This window comes from Camelus ferus, chromosome 28 (assembly GCF_009834535.1).
Source record: "Camelus ferus isolate YT-003-E chromosome 28, BCGSAC_Cfer_1.0, whole genome shotgun sequence".
Taxonomy (NCBI): Eukaryota; Metazoa; Chordata; class Mammalia; order Artiodactyla; family Camelidae; genus Camelus; species Camelus ferus.
This window is the reverse complement of record NC_045723.1, coordinates 990,218-1,014,070: the sequence shown is the minus strand read 5'-3', so window position 1 is coordinate 1,014,070 and position 23,853 is coordinate 990,218. Positions and strand designations below refer to the sequence as shown.

Here is a 23,853-nt window from a genome sequence, read left to right as displayed (position 1 = left end):
TCCATAATCATTGTTTTTGGAGTGTTTTGGTGGTTTGTGAAGACACACAAGAGAATATTTGAAATTGAGGCTCTCCATGAAAACTAACTAGACATCATCAACCTTGCAGTAATCTCAGAAGAGTCGTGAACCGGTGTCAGGAGACATAGCCCTCCAGTGATCTGTTTCCAAGAAAACTCTAAGGAGATAGCCTTCCAGACCCTTCTCAATCCAGCTAGACATTGGGCCGCCCAAGCATCTCTAAGAAGCTTTGTTGTTTCCAGCATCTGCAGAGTTTTAACTCTGATAGACGTTCTTTCTCTGAATAGGCAAGAGTCCCTTAAAACAAATACTTTGTGCCTGGCGTGAAGCATGGCTGAAATGTGAGTTTGTTCTAGTCTTTGAAATTTTCCAATTCTGCTAGAGAAGACAGGAAGGCAAATGGGATGGATGAAACTCATAAAATATATTAATCGCATTCTTCCTCCTTAATTCAAAGAAGAAAATCTAATGTTTCGAGGAGGTTCCCAGGGACAGGATAATTCCATTTCGAGTCTGGTGCCTAATCATCGGGCCTCCTGTGGGCCTTTTGAGGCAGTTTCACCAATAGTCCATATCAGTGAAATTCAGATTTATCTTTTGTCCTTTATGGAAAATTCCGGTATTTTTTCCATTTCAGAAGTAGGTGGCTTTGACTTTCCATTGTTATGTTTTGCAAGGTTAAGGCTGGTTTAGGAATAGAATGACGGGTACGTGTTGCAGTGCAAACGGTCCACCTGCATGTTGTCGGAGTGCAGGAGGGGAGAGACATTGCTTGTGGCCTGAGAAGTTTTGGGGAGGAGGTGGGTTGGAGTGAGGAAGGGAAGAGCCCACCAGACTGCTGTGTTGATCTAACAGATCGTGGATTGGCCACATCAGCACTTCCATTTACGTGGTCCATGAAAGACATGGCCCATGGTGACGTCATCTGTTACTACATAAGATGCCTGTTTCCCTGGCGATCGTGTTCTAGTAAAACTATGAAGAAAACTGTAAACCCCTGGTGCTGGTGTGTGCTTGTGGTCAGGGTGGGATGTTGCCAAGAATGATTGCCCTGGAGCTCTGGAATATCCGTTCCCCTGAAGACCCAAAGCACAGATGACTCCTCGCCTCACCAAGGCTTTCTTTTTTCTTTTTCCTTCTCCTTCTCCCCAAGGCTTTCTTAATGGTCAGGGAGGATTTTATTTTTATAGTCTTCCCTCCCTTCGCCTTTACAACGAATGTGGGAGAGAGAAATTCATTCACAGCAAATTTGCATGGTACTTTGTAGCGGTTTTATGATCTCTCCAGTTAGAGAACTTTCTTCTATTTCCAATCTTATGTAGCCCTTGGCTGATAATAATCTCTTGAATTTATGGCTCAAGACAAACTGATTTCATTTGAGGGAAGAGAGCTGCTTATTTTTGAGTTGCTTTGGGACCTGCCCGCAGTGTTTCCACTCCTGGTCTCTGTCTCAGCTCCCTGCCCAGAGAGGGTGAGGCGGCCTCGTTCCTCCTGGTCCTGGGGTCCTGGAAGCCCGTCACCTGCCACACTCCCTCCTTGGGAATCTGTAACTCACTCCCACCCAGCAGGGCTGCCAACAGCGGGTGGCAGCTCAGAAAAAAACCTCCACCCTTTGACTGTCTCCTTTACTTCTGTTGGATCTGGAAAGGCTCCACTGAAGAGGTTGTGTCCGGGGAGGCACAGGACCCCTCAATTTTGGGAGTTAAATAAAGGCGGCCTTGGTGAAAACAGATCCCTCTCCTGTGTCGCCCTTCGCGGTCCTGACCTCTCCGCTAGCGCGATGCTTACTCTCGCCTTCTTTGCCATCACCCGCCCCGCAGCAGGCTGCCTCTCGGCTTCCCGAGCCCGAGTCCTTCGCCTGCTCTCGAGTAAGTGTCAGGATGCTTCCTGGCAGGGCCGCAGGCGCCATGCTCTAACACTTGGGTTTGGACACGGCCGCCCGAATTAATGCCCTGTCAATGTGTGCGCGTTTCATTTTATGACCAGGCCTGGGCTCTGGCTGGTCTGCGAGCCCCCTGCACCCCACACCTCACACAGGGCCAGCAGGTAGGCAGACAGAGCGCTCTGTGGAAGGAACGAGAGCAGACCTTCTGGGCATGGTTGCTGGCTGCCACACAGCAGATGGGCTCCACTCGGTCGTGTCCAGGGAAGTGCAGCATCCCCCAGCTTCCCACACCAGGGCCTCCTGCCCCTCAGGTCACCTTCCCACCTGGGGGCAGCTCCTCACTCATCCTCCTCCCACATGTCCTTAGAAACCCGCTCCAAGCACCTACCTGGGAGGTTTTCCCAATAGATCTGCCCTGGCAGGTGCTCCTCCTTCTCAGCCAGGGCTGCTGTCCCCCTGTCCTCTGCAAAAACAGGCACGTCTGGGCTGCGAGGTGGCCAGCCCAGTTTGTGCCCACTTAGCCGGACCTGTCTGCTGGTGCATGGAGTTGCACGGTGGAAGCAGCCCATTTCTCCTCTCTCTCATCTCCCCGGGCCCGACTCGTGGCACCCTCCCAGCACACGGGAGACATTGCAGCTGACCAGCCTCAGAGGCTTGGATTGGCCCCTTCTGACAAAGGCCTGGGAAATTGTGAGGATGTCTAAATTTTTTAAGAGAGTAGTTCCTGTCATGTGCCCAGTGTCTATGGAGCTGTGCTGTGTTTACACGAGTTAGCTGTTCAGAGTGGCCTCTGCTTTACAGACAAAACCTTGGGGCTCCCCCTTCCCTGTCTGACCAGTTACCGAGCAGCACAATCTCATCCCCAGGTTGTGGGGAGGTACCGCTAGCATGAGCTCACTTGAGGCTGTGTTTTGTGTTTTCCAACAGCTCAGGTTGGCAGCTCTGGCACATATTACAGCCTGTTTGTGTGAGGTACCTACACGAGCCCTCAGCTTTTACCCCTGGGCAGCGTTGGCCTATGACCCGATTTTTTTTTTTTTTTTTGATTGTTCGTTTGTTTTTATCTGAATGTTTTATTTCCACATTTGGTCTTGGGGAGCAGCAGGGTTTTTTTGTTTGTTCTTTTTAGGGGGAGCTAATTAGGTTTATTTATTTTTAATGGAGGGACTGGGGTTGTTGAACCCAGGACCTCATGCATGCTAAGCACACGCTCTACCCTTGAGCTCCCCTCTTGTGACCTGATTGTAAACCACAGCATCTGAGTGGCCATTGTCGTGTGGGCCAATAGTGCTTGCTTTTATTGTTATTGTTGTTTGTTTTTTAAGAGTCTGGGATTCCAGGCATCCTTTGTGGGGTGGGGGTGGGTGGCGGCAGGTAATTAGGTTTACTTGTTTATTTTATTTTAGAGGCGGAACCGGGGATTGAACCCAGACCTGTGCGTGCTGGGTACCACTTGAGCTACACCCTCCCCCACCAACAGCATTTTTCCACGGCTGTGACCTGTGGCAGAAAGCCTTGGCACCCCGACACGGTCACTGTGGCCAAGTGACCTCAACGAGTCACAGACACCCCAAAACTCAGTCTCTTCATCTGTAAGAGGGAGGTATTGATACCGAAGGGTGACTACCAAGAGGTGAGAGTGTTTGTGAAAGAGTTCCATAAACATGCAATGTGGCAGTGCCCTTCTTATTCCTTGCTGCGGTGACCAGCTTGTCACTCAAACTCCCCCGCATCCAGCTGGGTAAATTCCAGCCTTGAGGTGATTACTTTTTGAATGGAGTGCTTGCTTTTTTCGGTCAAGATACATGCTAACAATTAAAACCACAATATATGCCACTGTTCTCTTGAAAGCTAACGTCATGGAAAAAAGTAAAATCCTTCATCCAAAGAAGACAAAGGCTTAGAAGTTCTTGGCAGTCACTGGGGACTGCAGTTTGCTTTCGAAAGCTTCTGCCATTTATAAGAGCAAAGTAGCCTGACCACCTCTGGTGTCTGAAAATTCAGTCTAAATCAGTAGACTCAGCATATTCCCATCCTATGATTTGATGGGCTGTATGAGGCATTTCCCCATGACAAAGGTGACAGGTGCTGTTCCTTGGGACTTTTTGTTTTTTTCTAAAGAGGGTTGGCCTGCGGAATTGGGGCTCAGCTCCGATCACCCTGGAAGACCCCTGTGACTTTCCTCTTGTGTCACAGTTCCCTCCAGAGCAAGGATCATCTGATTTTTAGTGGGACCAGGAGTTTAGTCTTTGGATTGGACACACATGCATACACTGGTGAATAAGCTGGTTTTGAGATGGAAGGAAAGGACTGAATGTTTGTGCCCCCTCTCCCCAGAATTCACATGTTGAAACTCTAACCCCAATGTGATGGTATTTGGAGGTGAGACTTTGGGAGGTGATTAGGTCATAAGGGTGGGGTCTTCATGGATGGGGTTAGTGCCCTATAAGAAGATGCCAGAGAGCTAGCCATGTGAGAACACGAGATGGCCCCCACCAGCAAGCAGGAAGCAGATCCTCACCAGAAGTGACCAGGCTGGCACCCTCATCTCAGACTTTCAGTCTCCAGAACCGTGAGAAGTCAGTTCTGTTGTTTAAGCCACTCAGTCTCTGGTCATTTGTTACAGCTGCCTGAATGGGCATGGACAGGCCAGGACCCAATGCTCATCTGGCACAAGGGGGCTCACCTTTTCCAGATGAAAATGAGAGGTTCAGGAAGCAAAGGGGCCTTTCCCTGCAGCCAGGCAGTCCTGCTGACCCTTCCAGGAGGTTCTGTGCTTCCCTTTCGTGCTTCCCTTTCGTGCTGAGACCTGAGGATGCTGCTGCTCAGCTGAAATCCAGCCAGCCTGCAAGAACAAGGCTTTCCCCGGCCTCAGCACACTCACCACCCGGATGTACTGGGGGGGAAGGCTGCAGCCTGAACAGCCAGCTTCACCCCAGATCATCTTATCTCTCTGTGCGCGCGCAGTCTGCTCTCGGACGTGACTACAGGGAGATAAGGGAATCAGAGTCCCGGGGCTGCAGGAACAGGGAGGGACGATCACAGGCAGGACACAGACCGTCCACTTTCACTTCTGGAAGCCGCTTGCTCTTGGAGGCGCTGACCTCCGACTTCCTTCCAGATAAACAGAATCAAAGCACAGAACTCGCTCACGTCCCTGATGAAGGCTGAAATGTCTCTTTATTTTAACAACTTCTAGTGGTTCGCACGTATGGGGGGCAGGATCAACGGTAGGACTTCCCCACTGACATCTTTTATCCCTGTGTTACCTCCTCTGCTCGGGCCTCTCTTTACCATGTACCCTTGATAAATCAGGCAAAGGAAAAGATACCTAGGTCTGAGGTCGGGCTGTGCTCCGCTGTCACTATCACACACTCCTTGGATTCAGTCTCTGCAGGGAAGCACTATTTTATCCTTATTTTACAGACAAGATGCCAAGGCTCAGAGAAGTTAAGAGACTTGTGTAAGGATGTTCAGAGCAGGAACTTGAATGGAGCCCTTTAAAGAAAGACCGAAAATAGAACAGCCGGTTTTTATTTACTTTTTCTGAAACGCCACTTCCGAGAAGATAGGAAATGTATAAAATGAATTAAGCATCTTAAACAGGACTTTTTTTTTTAGCTTAAGCAGGTTTTCTTGAATACGAGGTTATTGTGCGGCTGCTGGGGTAGAAAACTCTAATTTGGGGCCCGTTTTCAATGCAGCTCTAGGAGGAGGCTACAGGGAAAAGGGCTTGGAAGAGAAGGCTGGCAGGAAAATCATTTTTAGGGCAAAATCATTATTCTGTTCCTTGCCATCTTTTAGTAGCTAACCTGCTTTTCAAAATTGTTTCTTTTGCTGTAACAAGGATTGCTAAATCAGGACACCCCTTACATCTCTCTGCGTTTTGTCTGGAGTCAGGTACATCTTTCTTTGGCTGAGCCCTGCAGGGGCACTACCGCAGAAAGGCTGGGCTACCTGGTACCACGTTTGCGCAAACACTGTTTCGCCTGAGTCTCGTCAGCTCAGGCCTAGAAAACCAGGAGCTGAACTTTGTTATGCAGGAGCCTCCTGGAAGTCACCTGGGTTAACCAGAAGGGCGTCCCTCCATCCCCTCCCCTCCACACACAAGCACGAATCTCAGCGCTCAGCAGATGTGAAGGAAAATCGGTGCAGGCAAGGTGTTAAAGATTTTTGAGTAACAGGCTTCTCTGAGTTGGTGCTTCTCGGTTTGACTCCAAGGGAAGTGTCTATAAAGCTGCTCACTTAACTTATGAAGGGCGGTTCGGAGCACCCCAAGCCCGCCTCCCTTCACCAACTTTGGGGGCGGCTGTGGAGAGGGCTGGGCTCACCTTGTGGGGGTGGCACTAGGGCCCTGTTGGGTCAGTTCTGTCCTTTCCTGTCCTCCTGTCCCCAGCCTTGATGGAAACAGAAGCAAACCCCAAAACAAACATTTTTTTCTCCATGATCCTTTAATAACGTCCATCTGAATTATCCTGGGCTGTGCATCATTTTAGAGGGCTCTGAGAACAAGCTGACTTAGGAAGGTGTTTTTCTGATGGCAAGCCAGACTTGAGCCTTGGACGATGATGATATGGGATGGGGTGCGGGGGTTGGGATCACTTGCTGTCGGGACCAACCGTGAACCGATCTGGCCAGGAGCTAATTATGATTCAAGGGGGACTGAGTTCCAAGTATGCTAAGGGTAGGCTCTACCAGTACATTCCCTCTTTCATCAGTTCCCACGGAATTTTTGACATCTTGGTTTCGATGCTTCCCTGCTTCTCTGGTGCTGCATTTTGTTCCTCTCGTGAAGGGGAGCCCCACCACACACGTGGCGTCAGGGGAAAGAGGTTTACAGGGTTTGGAAGGAATGATTCACCCCAGCTTTCCCAGAGGGGATAAGTTTAATCCAAAATATGAAAGAACTTTGGAAAGAGCATAAGATAAGGTCTGTAAATTGTGGAATGTGGTGCTTCTCTTAGTTCTGGGGCAGACTTTTCAGGATCCAGAATTAAAAGCAAGAATAACTTCGAGCGTGCTGATGTATCTTACCTGGCAGGAGCCCTTGCCTTGCTATTTCCAGTGAATTATGACACTGCCAGACACCTGAGTCATTCAACACTGAGTCCCCATCCTTCCAGAACTAATTAACGTTCTAGGGCAAACCTAGTGTCCCAAGGAGATTTTTTTTTTCCAGCCAAAGAAGCCTGAATTCACCTGAAGTCAGACAGAATAGAGAGTTCATTCAGGTAACTTGAGACTCACGGTGGATTTATTTTATTTTATTTATTTTATTTTTTAGACAATTACCAGATGCTGTTTCTTTTAAAATTGAAATACAGTCAGTTACAATGTATCAATTTCTGGTGTACAGCACAGTGTACATGTATTCATTTTCATATGCTTTTTCAATATAGGTTACTACAAGATGTTGAATATAGTCCCCTGTGCTAGACAGAAGAAATTTGTTTTTTATCTGTTTTATTTATAGTAGGGTCTGTTTTATATTCTGTGTCAAAGTTAGGTTGTAAAATGCCACATTTATCTTATTGTCCTAATCTCTTTGTCACACCTAACCACAGATTTCCATCTTTTAAGACAAACAGTTGACAGTTCACTTTTGCAATTTCCTCTTTTGGGAGTTATCAAGAAACTTCTGGGAAATATTTGGGGTTTGCCTCCAGTCTGAGTGGAGATAAACTGAATTTTCTTGAGACTGGTTTTTTTCCTCCTCTTCGAGCCGAAGTGAGGGGAAATTGGCCATGTGGAGAAGACTCTGGTAGAGACGCCCTTATCCTCGACTTTGATTCTTGTTGCAGAGTCCCCCCAGGAGTTTGTCCTCTGAAAAGGAGAGTCAGGGGGCCATTGAGTGGAGGGGACCTCAGAGGTCAGGCCGCCAGAACCGTCACCTCACAGAAGGGGAAACTGAGGCTCGGCGATGGCCTAATCCAGCTTGGAAGCCAGTCTCAGCTTCCCTTCACCTCCCCCTATTCTCACCCACTGGCTGTCCAATATACTTGCGGCTCGTTTTACAAACACAGCGGAACAGGATTACAGCTGTGAACGAAAAGACGAATCCTGCCTGTTTTACGTCCCCAGATTGCCACCATCGGTTTAGCTCATTTTTAGAATTTCCCAGAAGTGGGATGGATAACAATAACAATTTAAAATTTGCTTTTCATGATTGCATGCACGGATTTCATTTCTCTTCCTTGATGCTGAATTTGCATAGTCAATGAGTTGAAATGAGACATCACCAGGGCCAGTAGATACCCCCAACCCTGGGTCCAGCCCCATTTAGCCGTGGAAAGGACGTTCTTTCTCCCCAGCCTCTGAGACATTGAGTATACGAGGCCCACCTTCCGACCGGAAGACAATCTTTGAACAGATTTAAAACAGCTGTTGAATGTTTAAACCATACTTTTTCTCTTTGACGGAATTTAGGATATATTAAAAACAGCAAACTGTTAGTAGATACAAAGTATGTTAAGGCAGACTGTTCTCATCTATATCTGGGGAGTCTATATTTTGATATTTTACATGGAAAACAAATGTTAGTGGCATTATTTTGTTCAGCTCTCCGGACCCCTGGGCTTTTGCTCATGCTGTTCCCCCCACCTGGAACACCCTTCCTGCCTTCCATTTCTGCTCCCTCCTGTTCACCCTTTTAGACTCAGCTCTGGCCTCCCTCCCCTGAGAGGTTCTAATGTCTGTCCTCTGGGATCCTACAGAACCTCTTGCAGATCTTTTTCATGGAAGTATCTGGATTTTATAGTTTTGAAGTTACCGACTGCTGTGGCTGTTGACCCACTAGACTGTAGGTCCCTGGAATAGAGATCAGATTTTCCCCTTTGTCTTTCAGCAGCTGCTGTATAGTAGACATGCTCCATCAGTGTTTATGGAACTGAACCAAAGGACAGGAAGCCTCTGTTCATTGGAACTGGGACTTACTCTTATAAAGTTACATCAGTCAGTCATTTTAGGTCCTTGAGCTACTGTGATGTTCTTCTTAGCCAAGGGCAAATCCCCTTGTGTTCACAGGCCCTTCTCCCTCAAAACGAAGTGAGCTACCATCTGGTGGCCACCTCACACCCCAGACAATCATGCCTCTACAGCCTTTCTTCTCGTCTGAATCCTTTACAGCCCAACATTCCTGAGGCTTTAGGTTCAGAACCTGGAATCCCAGATCCGATATCTCAGAGATCATCAGGTGCTGAGAAATCACATGTCCCTTAGCGCTGGGGCAAGGGACACCGCCAGCCACATCCATCAGAGAAGGTCACACAGGCTAAATGAAAAGAGCACATGACAGATGATGGTCTGATTCCGTTTTCCTTAAAAGAAAAATGACAGGTATGATCTGTCTGTCAAACAGAAGCGTGGGGAGGTGGGGGGAACGCAGTGCTTACAAGTCAGGGGGTTGGCGTTTAGGCTGCCTGGGTTCAAACCCAGCTCCTCTCCTGACCAGCTGTGCAACTTAGGGAGGCTGCTTAAACCCAGTACCTGCCTTTCTTCCTCCATCAAATAGGGATGTGGTGGTGCCTGCTCCTTGCCATCGTTCTGAGGATTAACTGAGCTAATATATGCAAAGCCCCTAAGATGTGCTGGCACACAGCCACCAGGAGGTGCCACTATTAAATTCTCTGCAGTGAACATGTATGCTCAGCCCGATTATACCTATGAACATTTTGGGGAAAGTTTGGAGAGAGCAAGCAAGCATACTCCCTATCTGTGCGGCTGGATTTGCTGTAGGGTTGTGTAGGGATGGGCTGGACCAGTGACCAGTTCTTGTGTCCAGTGACTAAGGGATGAAACAGTCAGTAGCCAGACTGACCCTGTAGACTTCACCTGCACACGCACACATGCACACGCACACGCACGCATACACACACAGAGTTAAGCCCCCAGGTGCCAGGAAGACTGGAGTACTGTCTCCCTAGGTATTTATGTGTCCAAAGTCAAGGAGCCTTGGAAGCATCTCAAGGTCATAAAAGCCCAGACACATGAGACTTTCTGACTCCTGCAGATATTTTATTTACATTCCTAAAGGTCAAGGTTAAAAACCCAGAGTCCTTTCCCTCCCATCTCAAAGGAGCAAAGGTTTCTCTCTCTCTCCTTTCTAGACATGGAGGGAGGTAGCTGCTCTCTGCTGCACATGAGCAGAGAGGATCCTTTTGTTTTCCATCCCTCATCTCTGGGGTGTAACCTGCACATGGAGGAAGCCTCCATCGGCTCTTGTCACCGTGCCTGTGGGTCTGGGCCTGGGTCTGGGGGCCGACACTGCAGGGTCACTCTGGGTGTGAGCATCGGTGGAGCCCCTTCCCTGACCCGGCTGCTTTGCCTGTAGAAAATACTTAACTATAGGTGGGCGGCATCTTGGACCCTGTGTGGTTTCATAATCCATATGCCTGGGCGCTTTGCTGGTCCAAAGAAACCCGGGTCCCTGTCTGCGGACGTGTCTGGGGACCAAGGAAGTTAGGCCAGCACAGCATCCAAGGTATGTCCGCAGGACCAGGCGGCTCCAGGTGGCCTCACCGGCATTCCTCCTTTAACCAAAGACACCCCTCGTACATCAGAAAACAGCCATTTTTTATGAGTTGTAGCTGGATTCTTTTACAGTAAAGTACAGTTCTAATGAAATGACTCTGTCCCCAGCTGTTCCTGAAAGGAGTGGAAAAAGGCTGGCGTCTCCTGGTGTTTCCATTTTTGATCAGCCTCATCTGGGAATTTAATACATTTTCTGATCAAAGTCCAAAGTCTCTGCTTTGCTCCGGCTTTAATCTTTGGCTATAAAGCCTCCCTTTTCTTGCAGACATACATTCAAATCAGGTTACAGCCAAACAGCGATTTTATTTTGGGGGATGGAGAGGGTGGGTCAGGAACACGTATCTAGATAAAGAGGTGTTCAGTGCCTTCCTTAGGGGAAGGTGCTTGGACAGTTCAGGTAAATGGTAATAGTTTCTTCAATGTACGTTTTTGGTATATTTGAGAGATTTTATTCTACATACTGAATTCTGTTAATTGTTGAAATGGCCCTAAGTCATGTTTTCTGTTATTTTTTTGATGCTTATGTCAAGAAGAAGAAGGAAAATAATTTAAATTCAAATGCTCTTCAAATTCCAATATTAACTTGAATCTCTATTTAAGAAAAAAACAATGTTTGTTTAAGAAAGTAGATGACCTATAAAGATGTCTGAAGGGTCTGGAAAGTAGATGAGTTTATCAAGGACTCCTGTGTGAAGGGACGTCTTCCTTTATCTCACCCATCAGTGAGTTGCTCAGACAGGTGGCAAAATGGGAAGAGGGGTCCCCGATAACCCGCACCAGGACTGAGCGGGTCCTGCCCCAACGTCTTCCCCAGGGAGGAACGGAAGTGGGTGATTCAGGAGGTTTGAGACCCCAGAAAAGAAAAGAGAAACTGCGGCAACCTGCCTGGTCCAGTCCGGCCTGATCCGGCCCGGGAGACTCACACAGAAGGTCGGGTCAGCCTCCCCGTCTGCTGGCATCTGGAGACTTGCCAACTCGTGTTTTCTTCAGTGCTGCCCTGACGTGTGGCTTGTGTTGCGAGGTCCGGATCAGTAAAGTAGTTTAACTGCCCAACTCGCCCGGCGTTACCGGGTCCCAAACTGTGCCAGGCGCAGGGCTGGGGCTGGGATGTCCCTGAGGGTGGGCGCCGGGGGCTGGGATGGGGGTCTTGGTGCTCGGAGGAGCCCGCAGGCCCTTTCACCCAGGATGTTTGGAGACTCGGGGGCTCAGATCAGCAAGTATTTTGATAATTCTCTTCAACCACATACTTCATACTCCGAGCACCAGTTTTCAGAGAATTAGAAGCAACAGGTATACATAAACTCTGCTGAAAAGTTCACCTTCCTTTGCTCAGCCAGTCCCCAGCAGGGCTGAGGGGCCAGTGGTTATGAACCATGTTCCACATGGTTCCCCATCAGCTCTACAGGCAGAAGATGTGGGGTGCGGTGCGGATACACGTAGGCCCGAAGGTGCATTTTGAAACAGATCCTTAATATAGTTCCTTTTCATTTAGCTCTTCTACTTGATGAGTTAGAAGACCTGTCAGTTATTCCAGTTCCAGATCCATGAGCACCAGCGTCGTGCATTGCGTCTGGGCACGTCACCCGTGCGGCCTGATGGTCAGAAGAGGCTGCCTTGTGAGCGTGTGCCCTGGTTCTGAGTAGGTGCCCCTCTGCCAGAGCAATGGTTGGCCCTGCTGTTGAAATTGATTAATTCACCGTGTGCCACTTTGGTTAGGGAAGGGGACAGGGAGACAAGGATGAGGAAGGAACGAGAGACACTGGATTGCGGAAGTAAATGAAGACCAACCAGGTGAGAATCAACAAAGTCTATTCACTCAGAGCCAGTAAAGCAAGAGAGTCAGCCACCATCACCTGTGTCTTGGCAGCGACTCAAGGGCCAGCAGAGGAGTGGGAAAGATTTATGGTGGAAAAAAGGCAGGGCTCCTGGGTGCCCTGATTGGAGGCTGTCCGCGTTGGGAGGTTGGACCCACGAGAAGCCGGGCGTCCTGTATGATTGTTTGAGGTGAGTATTCAGCTTTCTCTGGTCGTTCCTAAATTGGAAGTGAGGGTTTGGAAATTTGGGGCACTGTCAGTTACAAATCAAGTCCTAGCCACTCGGGGCTGGTTATCACAGGGGTTATTTGACTTTTGGGATTGTTGCTGAAGGTAGTGGTCTGACCGCCTACAAGTCTGACTTAGAGACCGCAGGCTGGCTTCCTGGCTGGTTACTGTCGATCGTGGGTTGGTTTCCTGGGCAGATTGCTGCAGGTTGTGGGTGAGGGTTCTGTTTCTACATGTTGCCTGGCCATTGTTCGTTTGTATATTTAGTATCTCAGCACCAACCTAGCACTGGCTAAGAATAAACAAGAGACTCAGCACGCCTATTGGCCTGGGGGGGTGGTCTCAGGCTGGCCAGCACCAATCAGATACCAGCATCCAGGCCTCTGCGGTCTTCGCTGGGCAGGACCACGCCGTGACCATCCAACGGCAGCCTGTCGACAGCTCTGGACTTGATCATGAGGCTGCCGACACTGCAGTGTTCACACGCCATGAGCTCCTTCCCGCCTTCCTTATACTTGAGATTGACTCTGGCCAGTTGCTTCTCTGAGGGGCACACTGTCCCTCGGGCAGGGACTGCCCCATCCTGGCTTTTAGTCCACTTTTGTTAGTGACTGGCTGTCTTGAATCATCCAAGGACTCCCCTGACAATGAAAGCTTCTCTTATATGTCATTTCACCCCTGCTCTCAGCCCCGACCTGCAGAGGGGTTTCTGGCCAGGAATGGAGTATTCCAGACAGTTCTGGAATTTTCCAGACAGTTCTGGAATTTCTGTCATAATCTCCTCCTTCTTCAGTCATTTTCTTGCCACTCCTGGAAGTTTGGTGCTGAAGCCTCCCTGCTCTGGGCACCGTGTCTGGCCGGAGGAAAATGGATGGGGCCGTGCCAGCCTTCAGTGCCACCGCTCCTGTCCTGGCAGGCCACGTGGGGACTTCTGAGGTGGCTCCCCACCCACCTCCTAGTTTTTTTGTTTCTATGTTTGTTGTGCGTTTTGCTCTGGCATTTACAGAAAATTCCTGGATGCCAACATCATGGATAGCCAAAGACGATCCTGGAATATTTGACTTCTCTAGAATTTAAGAAAAAAAAGTGTTCAGAGTTTATAGCGTTAAGTTTTACATCAGATGTGCCTAAAGTATTTAAGTTTGTAGAGAAACCCTAAGAAGGTTATATAGGGTTTTGAAAGACACCCACAAAGTTCTGAAGAGGGGACAATTAAAAAGGCATCTTGTCTCCTGCCTGTGTGTGTGTTTGCGCTTTCAAATTACCTGACGTCCTCTGGGTGTGGAAGTTAAGTCAAAGCTGTCAAGATTTGCTTCCCTTCTGAGAACAACTCTTGTGCCATTGACGACCAAGAATAACAATAAGCCTTTTCTTAAGTTGAAAAAGAGTATGTATTTTTGTCCCTGAAAGAACAGCGATTATTCATGTCCTTTAGTTATTTAAAGTATTTTTGTAAATGCTGAGAATGAGAATTCTGAACTTCATCTTGACGTTCAGCCATACAAAATAAAAATGCTTTAAATATTCAGGGCCTTCACCTGAAACATTTAGGTTGGTGAGTCTCTTAATAATAATAGCTCTTTAGGGAGGACCAGTACGTGACGTACACGGTCGGAAATGCTTTGAACATATTAACTCCTCTACTTCTCATATTACCCTCACTTTATAGCTTGCACACTGAGGCCCAGAAAGGTTCAGCCACTTGCCCGAGGTCACACAGCCACAACTTGGACCTGGGCCATCAGACATCCACCTTAAACCTATGTTGGCCCTAGAAGCTTCCAACCACATTCTATCAAGGCACATAGTTTCTCTTGTTTCCTCCCAAAACATAAACTTGGAAAAGAAAGCAGCATTGACTATTCATGTGTTTAGCTCAGAACCCTTCAAGCCTTTGGAGTGTAAGAAATAATCATCGTTAGAGCCCCTCCTGGAATTGGGCCGTTGCAGGTCTGGTTGCTGCTGCTGATCTGCTGTTTGTGGAGCTCAGTCGGAGAACAGACAAGTGAAACACCAGGGAGGATGATGGTGGGAGAGCATAATGTATGATCATCTTCTTATCTTGGAATTCTTTTTTTAAAATAGGTTTTTAGCAGGCTTGCTTTCTTTTTTATTGTGGCAAAATAGTTAATGCCACCGAACTGTGCACTTAAAAATGGTCAGGTTTATGTTATATATATTTTTATCACAATAAATAAATAAGTAGGTTTAAAATTTTTTTAATCCAGTGAGCTCGTGGGTGACTCCCCAGCAGGCATGACGTCTGTAGGTCTTGCAGGTTGGGTTGGCCAAAGTGAGATTTTTTTTCCTCAAGTTTTCCAGGTTCGTGTTCTGCTTCGATCTCACAAGGAAGAGAAAACCTTAGTAGGCTATGAATGCCTTTAGAAAAAAGCCAAGAATAGTGTGTAAGTAACTTCTTTTGGAGCAAAATCTACTGGCTGATCTACTGGCTTCAAGGGCCAGTTCAGTTCCTGGTGTAGTTGGGGAGGATTTTTGTCGATTTTGCAAGATTCTGGTTACAAAGTATCATGGGTCCTCAGTGGTCTGCCCCAACCTTATGTTTTTCATCAGCCCTGGTTTTTCTTAGGGTGCAGTGTTTCAGGATCACATCAGTCATGTTCTAGAAGAAACATCTGCATCGTGGGGAGCGTATGGCCATGAAAAGTTCTTGTAGTAACAGGGAAAATCAAGATCTGAATCGGAGTTTGTGTTGTTAACCATTCTGGGCTCTGGGGGAATTCAATGGTCAGTGAAAAGAGAATTTACAGAGCCTTAAATGCCCCACACAATTTGGCAAAGAGCTAAGCCAGGTCACCTTAGCAGGTCACTTCCATCTAGAGCATATGCTGTCTCTCGAAAGCATCCTGTTGAATGACAGAAATACACTCATGCCATCATGTGTTGAAGAAGTGATCTTTTGCTTAAATATGTGGGTACTTGAGAGTGTTACTCACATAATCAGAGACTGTAGTGCTAGAGACACCTGGAGAGGACAGTTCTTTCTACTCCGTGAACACACAGGCCTGGAGCTGGAAATTCGTTTAGTTTGATATTCACACAGTCAAGAAACTTGCCCACATGTCCAATAAGACTGTCTCTGCTGAACTGTAGGCTGGATACTGGCAAAACTAACTCTGTTTCGGGAAAAGCTTGTTGTTGTTTGTCCTCAATTGCCCTGACACCAGTTCTCTGCCTTGAGTCACTTTGCCACAAGTCCATGCGCCGGGCAGATGGTCAACACACGGGGCCAGCAGTGCTGGGTCATCTTACACCCTTCCCTGGGCATTTGTCTCAGGAATAGGGATTTCCCGGTGTTTTGGTTTCGTGTAGCTGAGAATGTGAATAAAAACAATTAAGAGACCATAAATAGTGTCTTTAAATAAACTGTTAACCTCCCTGCTTAATTGTGACCACCAGTAAGTCCTGGAAAGGAGAGGCTGGTGGCCGCAAGTCAGTGGGAGGAACACAGTTGTAAGCAGAGACCAGCTGTGCACTCCAGCCCTGGGTCCCCTTAGCAGCAGGAATTTGAGCAGCTGATTTTCTGTCTCTGGGCATCATGTTTCCCCATAGTGACTGAACGACAAGCGATGATCTGGGGTCTCTTCAGCTCTAAAACCTCTGCCTCCACAGTAATTCAAACCATGAGATTCTTATAAAGTGATAAACGTGACTTTGTAGTAGCTGACCTAATATATATATAAAGCACAATTACGTATATTAGTGCATTCCCTAATCATCTCTAGGAAGAAATTAAAGTTGTTAAATTCTTAAGTTTGCTCTGGAGAAAGGTTGCAGAATGCTTCAGGTACCAGGAGTTTTCTCAAGGCTAAAGTTTGGGGCAAAAGAGGTTTTGAAAACCTGGCAAGGGGTCGACAAAAAGGAGAAGGGGTAAAGCCTGGCACAGTTCTGCCCCCATCAGAGACCCAAGTGTCTCTAAGAATTTGATGGAGGCTAAAAGAGACTTTGAGGGAGGAAGAGATCATTCCATGGGGCTGAGGGGTGGAGAAAGTGGTCAGACGTTTTGAAAAACAAAATCTAAAAGTTTACATCCTCCCTTTGCCCTACATAGCCGACTTAAATTCCAGATAAACAGTGAAACTTTTTTAAAAAGCAGTAGAGACTAGAAAAAGGAACATTTGTAAAATTCCAAAAGTGAAGAATTCCTTAGATTAGAAGAACAAAAACAAATTGCAAAAGAAAATATTGACAGATTTGACTTAAATGCCTATACTTCATTAAAAAAAAAGTAATCAAAATGTAAAGACGGTTAACCTAGAGAGGACATTTGTAGAAAAGAATGCAATCTTCAGTATGAGGAAAACCCTAGGAACAGGTTTTAAAACTCCCGCTCTAATTCAGAAATTTTCCAGTTCTGGCCCAAAAAGCGCTTGCATCAGCATGCGTTAGAAATGTAGATTTCCATTGTCTGCCAAAGTCTTCCGCCAATTCCCAGCACACTGAAGGGGTCCATCGCCCTACACAAAAAGAGGCAAAATGAGGAGTGACAGATGGTTAACAGGAAAATGGTCAGTCTCCTGACACTCGAGGAAGTACAAATAAAAACGATGATTTTTCATCAAACAAGTTATAAAAAAGGTACTAAAAGGTGATTCCTGGGGATGTGAAAAGGCTTTTCGCAGCATCACTTATGGCAGTGAATGCAAGGAAAGCCACCTGCAGGAGCTGTGAGGAGCCCCTGACATCATCACACCTTGAGCCCCACAGCTCTCCCAGGACCTCTCCTCAGGGAATCAGCCCAACTGAAGAAGAGGCCGTGCCCCGCACTGTGATGTTGTGTTAGCAAGAAGTTGGCAACCGAGACGTCTGGGAAGCTTGGTGTGGTTAAATCACCACTGAGCAACCAGTGGGTGGAATAAAATGCAGCTATTACAAGTATTTCTGGGGATGACAGTGTCGCATGGGAAAACACGTCTCATGTTAAATGAAAAAAGGACTGTGTAAAGTTATATCCGCAGCATGATTTCAACTACATAAAATGGACCCGTGCTGACTTAGGAAAGGAAATGAGACTTGTTAATACAGGTTATCGTGGGTCATGAGTCCATGGAAGAGCTGAAGTTTTTATTTCTCTGCTTCTCTTCTCTGGGTCCTCTGGGTTTTGGAATGAGAGTTCTTGTTTGTATGGGAGGAGGTGGGAACACCCTCAGGAATGACCTTCAGTGAGGAACAGTGAAGCAGCCCGCAGACCAGTGGAGCTGATGGTCCAGGGGGTCTCGTGTTGTCTCGGGTGGTCCTTGTGGCTGCTGAACCAGGGAGGTGTGATGTGCTCCCACTTTGAAGACGAGAAACTGAGGTTCAGGCAGGGTAGACCTTCGGTTCCTCAGCAAGAAAGAGCTTTGGGAACCCCCAGAAATGGGTGTCCTGGCCGTTTGGAGGCGAGAATTCTCCCCATGGGTCTCTCCCCACCAGTGTGAGAACAGACCCTAATTGGACAGAAGTTTGCCTCTTCTGAGATCTTGGGGCAGCGCAGGGTCACCCATCAGCTCTACAAACCTGTCCTCTCGCTCAAGTCAGGCAGAAGGGAGCCTGTGACGGGACCAGGCGAGGAGGACGTTCATGCTCCCAAATTGCAGAGGTGGGAGGGCTGTTCCCCGCCCGGGTCTCCCCGACTGTTCACGTCCAAAGGAGGATAATGAGCAAAAGAGAAAGAGTGAACCTTTGTGGTCTGCACTTTCCAGAAACCTCAGACCCGCGGGTTAGCGCTAGCTCCTCGGCGGGGGGGTTCAGTGATGGAAAAAAAAAAAACACTCACGGCTTGATATGAATTTCACTCATTTATTTTTCCATGTCACTTAAAACACTGAGCACACTAACGAAGCAGTAAGTAGTGTGCCGAACTTCAGAGAGGAGCAAGAAAATTTTGAGCCTGGAATTGTAATCACCTGTCCTGTAAACGCTTTCTGTTGTGCCTGGTGGAGGGAAGAGACCCCACCTGCTTCTCCGTGGACTTTGAATGGGGCTGGTTCAGATCTCCTAAGACAATGGTGTTAACCGCAGTGAGTGACCATCATCATGGGAATAGAATGACCCAGCACACGAGGGAAGACCCTCAGCTGTCTCCGAAACTTGCTTGGGAAAGAACAAGACCCAATCTGGAGGGACAGTGGATAGTACTTGGCCTAATGTTAAATCTTCAATCCGTTGCTTCCAAAATCGCCTAGTAGGTAAGCTGAAATTTACATTTATTAGAATTCTCTCAGTAAGTCATCCTCCATGGTGGGGTCGAGGCCAGGCTGGGCCTTATTCCCACAGCCCCACAAGGGGCTGCTCACTAGGACCCCGAGTGGCTGCTTCCTGGTGATCATACTTGCCATCACGCTGGGAGTATTTGTGCATGCCCCATGCACACGCGGAGGACAGGGCTGTCATCTTTGCATTTATAACCCCGGGCCAGGAACAGTCTCCTTTTGTGCTCGGTTGATTCTGAAAGGTCAGGGCTTCAGAATAGGCCTTTCATGCAGTTCACAAGGAGGCCAGTGAGATCCTAGTGGAAAGACAAACGCATGGTACCACTCCGCTTCTCGACCCAGGACACAGGGAGGGGGACATGAGGTCAGAGAGCAGACACGTGGAGGAGAACAGAGGGGCACAGGCTTCTGCTGCACGGTGCAGCAGCTTTGGTTTCTGGCAGGTGGTGACCGGGGAGGGAACAGGAGCAACAACGCCCTGATGACGTTTAAAAGATGAAAGTCCTGAGCCTGACTGGGGGCCCCTCTGTGGCCTGGCACGCCGCCCCAGGCAGCCCATGGCATGTAGTGGGAGAACATGAGCCGTGGCTGGCCTGGATCACGACTCTGCGGCTGCAGCACAACTCAAATTAGCTTAAACTGATGAGAGCAAGTACAGAGGGCTATGGAGCAGAGGCAGAGTCTTCGGAAGAGGGACCCGAACGTTGCCTCGGGCTGGCTTTCATGGTCCCATCCTGAGTCAGCCTTCCCCTGTGATGGGGAGCCCCCACATCCCACCCGAGCAGCCCCAGGGGACTTTTCCCCTGGCTCCTGCAGACCAGTCCCAGACAGGGACTCTGAATGGCCTCGCTTGGTCCCACACCCTCCTCTTGGACGACTGCAGAGGCGTGAATTATGATTGGAAGGTCAGGGTCGTGGGCTCACTCTGGGAGTCAGGTGACAGGTCCTGTGAGTGACCCTCATCAAAACCAGATGGCAGGAACCCACAGGAAGTAAGAGCAGGCCAGAATGACTGAGACCCATGAAGGGGTGCACTCCACAGCTGCTTCCTCGGGTGACGCTCGCTGGAGGTACGTTCGTTCATCCATCTGTCCTGCTAGACCAGTGCTGACGGTGCACCGCCACTGGCCACAGGTGGCTGCTGAGACCGTGGAATATGATGAATCCAGCCTGGGGCATGCGGTAACTGTGAACTACATCCTGGATGCCAAAGATTTCATAGGAAAAAGAGAATTTAAACTATCCTATGAATAACTTTTAAAGTTTGTTACAGGTTGAAATGATAATATTTTGTATATGTTGGGTTAAACAATGTATATTCTCAAAATCACCTCTCTCATTTTACTTTTTTCTTAAATTGATGTATAGTTGTACAATGGTATGTAAGTTACAGGTGGACAGTATAGTGTCTCATGACTTTTAAAGGTTATACTCCATTTATAGTTATAATAAAATACTGGCTATGTTCCTGTGTTGTACAGTATGTTCTTGTAGCTTATTTTATACATAAATAGTTTATATCTCTTACTCCCCTCCCTCTCCCCACTGGTAACCACTAGTTTGTTCTCTGTATCTGTGAGTCTGCTTCTATTTTGTTTTTTGTTTGCTTCGTTGATTCTTTTTTTTTTTTTTTTTTAATGGAGGTACTGGGAATTGAACCCACGACCTCATGCATGCTGAACACACACTCTACCACTGAGCCATACCCTCTGCTGGTCCCCACAGTCTGCTTCTTTTTTGTTATATTCACTAAGTTGTTGTATTCCTTTTACTTTTTTAATGTGGCTTCTAGACATTCTGAATCACCAAGGTGGCTCACGGTGTATTTCTCTTGACAGCATTGTTCCAGATTGTGTTCATATTTCTATCTTGGGGGGGATTCATGCAGGAAAGTGGAGTTCATCCTCAAGTTCACTACCCACTGGGTCATGTCCTTTTGTTTTCCTTGAGATTATCTCTTGAAACTGCAGTGTGTGCTCCCTGTTTGAATGTTTGGCGATTTTAGTGAGTAAGTCATCGTTTGCCCTTCACGAGTTATAGACAGACGTCTCCCAAATTGTTTAGTCTGTCTCACCAAGGCCCAGACTGGGTTGGGAGGAGCTGGAACCGTGTCTGATTCGAGAGGATCACAGTGACGGACAGATGTCATAACCTCTGTGCTGAATCTCCTTCTGGGATCCCATCAGCAAAGGATTGCGTCTCCTTGAAAACCACCAGCATTCTCAGTTGCTTTGTTTTCACTCCTACGGATTCTGTTTCCTTAACCTCCTTTGTTGAGTCATCGTGCATGCCGTCTGCAATCCAGATGTGAGAAAATGTTTCAGAGCTTGATCACGGTGGGAGCTGTCTGCCCACTTGTAGGTCTCATTCTTGCCTCCCTCCCTCCAACCATCCTCCCATCCTTCCTCCATCCATGTCTTCATTCACAAGTGGCTACACCCCTGGTGTGTCCCAGGTGCTGGGCGAGGTGCTGGGAATACAGCAGTGAGCTTGCCACCAGGCCGTTCCCCGCACTGATGGGTCTGGCTGCTGGTAGTAGAATGTACCATACCTCTTATGGAGGGTCCTGGGAAGCTCAGCTTGAATGGAGAAGGTGAAGATGGGGGCAGGGGTCCGGGCTGCTCCTCTCCGAAAGGGCTCCTCTGAAAACCCCTGTTCTATATTGCGCTTCTCTCTCCAGGCATGTTTTAGTTATGATGTCTTCCCATAATACATTTTGATTAGATGGATTAAAGCTAAGATCCCTACTTAATCAAACAAAATTAAAGAGCTTTCCTGAAATTGACATATTGAGAGAAACACATCCCCAAACAAAACAAAACCCCAAAAATGAATCTAGGGCAGTCTGGGTTCTCAAGAATGTTTTATCTAGGACAGGCAGTAGGTTTCGTGTAATTCTCCCTATGGCATGTAAACACCCAATAAAAATCAGGCAAGACTGTAAGTTAGGATTCCTTTTAAGTGACACACGTTTTTTTGGCTGGCTAATGACTAATCTTTCTTTCCTGTATTAAACACATAGCTAATTTGCTTGGGTGATGAAAACTGCTTCAATAAGCTGTTGCCCAGTTCCTGAGCCAAAGCTCCCAGTGCTGCGTGTTCTTCCTGCCTTTCTCACGAGCCCGGATCAGCTGGGCAGATCCGTTCCCAGGACACCCTTTCCACCTGCTGGTGGAAGGGACATCCTTTGATGAGCATTTAAAGATACCCCATTTAGACCTGAATGAAACTAAATTCGTGGTGACTTGGGGGTGATGATAAAAAAAGGAAAGAAAACATTTTCCCCTTTCTTCCCCTTTAGAACTCTCTGAAGTTGATTTTTCAAATGTGATGCTTTTAAAGAAAAAAAAATAGACAGTAATAATGCTCAGCAGAACCAAGCCCATTTAGCATGCTCTGAGTGCAACCGAGTGTATTGTGCTGTTTAAACACTAGAAACTCGGAAGCAACGTAGAAAGAACGTGTGTATGCACGTGGGGAGGGGTGTTCAGAATCACAATTACTTTGAATCAGGAGGAAGCCTCTGAGCCATCAGGGGTGGACCAAGGAGAGGCAGACGGGTCCACTCTGCCTGGCAGCTGGACCACGGCACCCTGATCTTTTTGGTTTACTTATGAGTCATTTAAAAATTTCAGTGCTGCAAGTAAGAAGACACCTTGGTAAATAAGCAGGCAGGTGCTGGTGAGGGGTGGGGAGTGTTGTCGCTGGAATTAAGATGGCATGGCACGCGGTAGAAAGAGCAGGGCATCCAAGCACAAGCTGATGTCATTTTTAAGAGCACGTGATTTGCTTGGTGTTAATCGGCGTTTACCCAATGGGCAAGCGGGGGTTAAGTCATGAGGACCAGGGCCTGGTTTATTCTCCTCTGCTGTCTGTCAAAGCTTTTGCTGTCGCTGACAGTACTTCTCACTGTCAAATCCAAGGGTCATCTGACTCGGCCTCTGCCTTCAAGGGCCCAGGGTGCTGTCACCTTTGAGCACCGAGACCTAGAGAAAGTACATGATTTTCCAGGCAACCAGGTGGTGGTAGGAGTTAAACTTGAACTTGGATCTCTTGCCCTTCTATTTATTGAATACTGTCTTTCTTCCTTTTGTCCTCCACTTTAGACTTTTTAAAAATGCAGAGAAAAACATGCTATTTCCAAAATACACCCTTGCGTGTGTTAATGACTTAATTTCCTCTCTGAGCAAAGAACGTGTTGTCACATTAAGCTTTTGCTGCGTGGGTATCAATTTCCAGTTCTCTCTGGTCTGCCTTTGTTGACGGGGAAGCCTGGCCTGACGGTGTAGGTGGGGTGGAAGGATTAGGTGCGAGGATCAAGGAGCAATTCCGGAGAAGGCGGTGGGAGCCCCCAGGACAGCACATAAAAATTAATTACAGAAAAACACATCATTAACATCAGCTCGCGCAGCGGGTCCCAGGGTGACTCTTACGTGAAATTAATTAGTCCTTACTTAACTTTTTTTCTATCACCTTCTCCATACTATGAAGAGAGTCCTAATTACTGACATCAGTTGTTTTAAGTCATTAAGGGGCATCATTTTACATGTCAGTGTCCTCATTCAGTCCTATAAATGCAGCAGCCCCTTTACCTCCACGGGCTGGTCTTCCTGGGCAGTACCCTGTTTGGTAAAACAAAGTAAGGTCGGCACGATTGAGGTCTCAAGAAAATAAGGTATTGGAGTAAAATAATAAAAATCCATTCATTTGTTACTGAATAGCTCCTTTTCTCCAGAGACTCCGCTACAGCCCTGGGCACTGAAGGTGAGGAAAAGAGTAGAACCCGGAACTTACCGCCTAGTTGTGGGGGGTTGAGGGGTAGGAGATGGCTATCAAATGGGCCGTTACCTAAATCAACATAGGATATTGTTTTTGTTTTTTTTAATTGAGGTGCTGGGGATTGAACCCAGGGCCTCATGCATGCTGAGCACGTGCTCCCCCACTGAGCTACACTCTCCCAGGGAAACAGAATATGGTTACCAAAGGGGAAAGGGTGGAGAGGGATAAATTAGGAGTTTGGGATTAACAGATGCACACTACTATATATAAAACAGATAAAGGGCAAGGACCTACTGTATGGCCCAGGGAACTATATTCAGTTTCTTGTAATAACAGATAATGGAAAAGAACCTGAAAAGAAAATACATAGAATATGTATGTGTGTGAC

The 23,853-nt window shown here is 47.5% G+C and overlaps 1 protein-coding gene across 8 annotated transcripts in view; it reads left to right on the top strand.

The window, feature by feature from the left end:
• Positions 1–23,853, top strand: part of NPAS2 (neuronal PAS domain protein 2) — a 195,022-nt gene that overhangs the window by 67,335 nt on the left and 103,834 nt on the right. Inside the window, exon 1 of one of the 8 annotated variants that reach the window (XM_032469705.1) lies at positions 12,238–12,439. The exons of the other annotated variants lie outside the window; for them this stretch is intronic. The gene's annotated coding sequence lies outside the window, so the exon portion shown is untranslated. Of the gene's footprint in view, positions 1–12,237; positions 12,440–23,853 lie in introns of those variants that run through there. 8 annotated transcript variants of the gene reach the window in all.